The sequence below is a fragment of the Arachis duranensis genome, chromosome 3 (genome assembly GCF_000817695.3).
Source record: "Arachis duranensis cultivar V14167 chromosome 3, aradu.V14167.gnm2.J7QH, whole genome shotgun sequence".
NCBI classification, from domain to species: Eukaryota; Viridiplantae; Streptophyta; class Magnoliopsida; order Fabales; family Fabaceae; genus Arachis; species Arachis duranensis.
The window spans coordinates 22,002,556-22,006,526 of NC_029774.3; the positions used below are offsets into that span (position 1 = coordinate 22,002,556).

The following is a 3,971-nucleotide window of genomic DNA, read 5'->3' on the forward strand; positions in this document are numbered from 1 at the left end:
TGATTCTTTTGCGTCTGTCACTAACGCCCCGCCTTCAGGAGATTGAAGCACGTCACGGTCATTCAATCATTGAATCCTACTCAGAATACCACAGACAAGGTTTAGACCTTCCGGATTCTCTTGAATGCCGCCATCAGTTCTAGCTTATACCACGAAGATTCTGATTAAAGAATCTAAGAGATATCTACTTAATCTAAGGTAGAACGGAGGTGGTTGTCAGGCACATGTTCATGGTTGAGAATGATGATGAGTGTCACGGATCATCTCATTCATCCGGTTTAAGAACAAGTAATATCTTACAATGGAAGCAAGCATGATTGAATGAAAAACAGTAGTAATTGCATTAATCCATCAAGACACAACAGAGCTCCTCACCCCCAACCATGGGGTTTAGAGACTCATACCGTGGGAAGTACACAAAGAAACGTGTTAAGTGTCATGAGGTCCAGATACAATGTCAAAAGATCCTATTAATAGTGAACTAGTAACCTAGGGTATACAGAAGCGTTTAACGCTGGGATTTCTGAGGGGTGACTTTGAACGCCGGTTTGGGCCATCAAATCTCAGGCAAAGTATGAACTATTATACATTGCTGGAAAGCCCAGGATGTCTACTTTCCAACGCCGTTGAGAGCGCGCCAATTGGGCTTCTGTAGCTCCAGAAAATCCACTTCGAGTGCAGGGAGGTCAGAATCCAACAGCATCTGCAGTCCTTTTCAGCCTCTGAATCAGATTTTTGCTCAGGACCCTCAATTTCAGCCAGAAAATACCTAAAATCATAGAAAAACACACAAACTCATAGTAAAGTCCAGAAAAATGAATTTTAACTAAAAAATAATAAAAATATACTAAAAACTAACTAGATCATACTAAAAACACACTAAAAACAATGCCAAAAAGCGTATAAATTATCCGCTCATCAGTACTCTTGGGTTTTGGATATGTATGTATATATGTGTAAATATTCTCCGGCCAGTCTTGACTTCGCAGGTTGAGTTAGGAGCTTGTTATTTTGTATCTTTGGCACTCTATTCCTACTTTTGTTATCTTATGTTTGACAGTTACGGTTTTCTTAGCACGCAAGTTAACTCGTTCCTTGAGCGTTGCGCTTTTATCTCGCGATTTTTATTTCTCATATTCTTCAAGGCTCCTAGCATATTATAATTCTTCTGCTATTATATGTACTCATTTTCTTTTAGAGGTCGTAATACCACACCACCTTCGTTTTATGACTTAAGCGTAAAGCTTAATGTGGTAGGGTGTTACACCAGCCATTCAGTTCGGTTTACTCTAAGAATCATCTAGTAAAAAATTGGTTTAAGAACCAGTCGAACCGACATTAATCGATGAACCGTCAGAATTGGCTATTTTTTTAGGATTATTGGTACAGTGGTAACCTAATCCAAAATGACGCTGTTCTGAAATTAAAAAAAAAAAAAACACTGAAGCCCAATACCCAGGCTATCCCACTCGTTTCTCTCTCTCTGAAAGTGCCCACCAATACTCAGGCCACCCACCCCTTTCTCTCTCTGAAAGTGAAAACAGAAAAAACCCAACCCTAAACCCTTCGATACCCAGCGTCTCAGCCACCAGAGCTCAAACTAATCGCTGAACGGGTAGAGGGTGTTGTCGCCACCGAGTGGAACTGACTGTGGTAGCATCAGGAATCATCGCCTGTGGAAGGTGAAAATCTGCTCGTCGCCTGTCATCGTTCTTCTTCCCCTCGCCGTGTCTCTCTCTGTCATCGTCGAGCTCTCTCTCTCTTTGTCGCCATCGATCTTTCTCTCCATGTCGCGTTGTAAAACCCGGTGAACTAATAAATAATTAACTAATAAATTAATTATGAGCCTAGGAGATTAGGAAAATAAAGTTTTATAATTTGAAGAAGTAAAAATATTTAAAATACGAATTTTAACACTAATTTTAAAAATTTTAACCCAAAATTAAACCAACAGTGCGAACCGATTGAACCAGACCCAAATGGACCCAAGCCCACTTAATCCAACCCTATATAAAGCTTGCAGATAGCCACTCCCCCCTTCCAATTCTACAATTCACGTTCAAGTGAGGGGGTGGAGCATAAAACCTAATCCCAAATCTCTTCCAACTTCAATTTCACGTAACTTTCAATCCGGAGCTCTGATTGATGAGCCGCTTTCGTCCACGTGATCTTCTCATCGAGCTCTTCGATACTATTTGAACAAAGTGGTAAGAAATTTTGAATTTTATGTCCAATTCTCACTTCCCTTCAATTCTGTGATTTTGGTTTTGAATATTGAGAGATTTTGTAATTTTGATAATTTAGGGGTGCTCTAATACGAGCTAGAATTGGGTTTTATCCATGTAATCAGTGGATAAAGTAAGAAACCACTAATCCCTTGTAAATTATTGAATTAGTAAATCATAGTATCGATTATGATTAAATTGAATGATATTAGATTGAGTTCCTGTTAATTGGAGTCAAGTTGGTGCATTTAGGTGCTTGAATTTGAGTCTTGGAAGCTGGAAACTCATTGTTAAGGATTTGGAGGCTTAGAAACTCGAGAAGAGGAGAGAGGAGGGAGGTGTTTCGGGCTTGGAAAGAAATCGGCTAAGGTATGATTTTGGTTTCTCATAGTTAATATATATTATTACGTGAAAACTTAGGCTAATTGTCCATAAAATAGGCCGAACTATTGGGAATTGTGCATTAATATTGTTGTTGAGAATTAAATTGTATGTTGATTGAGTGTGAAATGAATTTATATGATGAAACTTTGATATGATGCTATGGAATGATGATAATGGTTGATTTTAATAATGATTGGTGAGAGGTATTGTTTGATTTTGAATGGTGGATTTTAGAGTGAAAAGTGTTGAATAAAATGAAGATAATGAGAAATAATGAGAATTGATTTTTATTGGGTATGATGAAAAGGATTATGATGTTGAGAGATGAGGATAATGATTATGATTGAAAATTATGCCGGGTACTATGTCCCAAGAGTGTGGTGGACATCCCAATAGTGTGGGAGCACTTTACCCTGTGAAGTGTGTCGGATACTATATCCCAAGAGTGTGAGAACACTTTATCCCGAAAAATACAACGGGCACTATATCCCATGAGTGTGGCAGGCACTATATTCCAAGAGTGTGGCAGGCATTATATTCCAAGAGTGTGAGTGCATGTTTAAGAGACGATATCCGGGTTAGCTAACGGGTCTGTCGGGTTCTAGCAAAATAACCGACACGTGAGCTCATGGCCAGTAACACAGGCATGCATCACGTGCATTTATATAAATTGTTTGAGTATGCATTTTTTTTACTTGTCTAATTGCTTATCTGTGATTAACTGCTATCTTATCTATTTGCTGTAATTGCTATCTATACCTGTACTTTCTTTATCTGTTTTGTGTGTGTATGTATCTAAGAAACCCCTCATATAGTGGAGGCGTGATGAGGGTTGTTCCACCCGGTGATTAGGAGGTTTGAAAGAGCAGAAGGTGAAGAGTTAGATTAGGATTAGAATCCCTTAGATAGATTACCGAGATTTCTAGTTTAGAATAAATTTTAAGATTGATCTGAGTATCGGAGTTCTAAGAATGCCTCTGGCTTTTCCAAGACTATAAATAATATCTATGTGGACACCTTCACCATACTGAAAATTTCCAATTCTCAATCCATACATATATTATTGTTTTCAGATATAGGACATATGACACCACGTTGAGCTTGTTGGAGACTCTTTGGACGCAATTTGGGACGTGAAAATTTACCTTTGGAATATTTTGTATTTAGAGTTTTGTATATGTATATAAATAGTATTCTCCATCTTGTACATAACTTACATTTTGTCCCTCTTAAAGGTTAATTTCGAAGAAACAAGTTTTGTGTTTTGTCTTTTGGATATAGTCGGATTTTATATATATGTATATCTATACTTTGGCAGGTCTTTGTTTCGTAGATCGAGTCTAGAGATTGATTATACTTATT

The 3,971-nt window shown here is 37.8% G+C and overlaps 1 protein-coding gene across 1 annotated transcript in view; it reads left to right on the plus strand.

The window, feature by feature from the left end:
• The window catches only part of LOC110278450 (uncharacterized), an 18,650-nt gene that overhangs the window by 14,130 nt on the left and 549 nt on the right, over positions 1-3,971 (plus strand). The gene's annotated exons all lie outside the window — the stretch shown is intronic.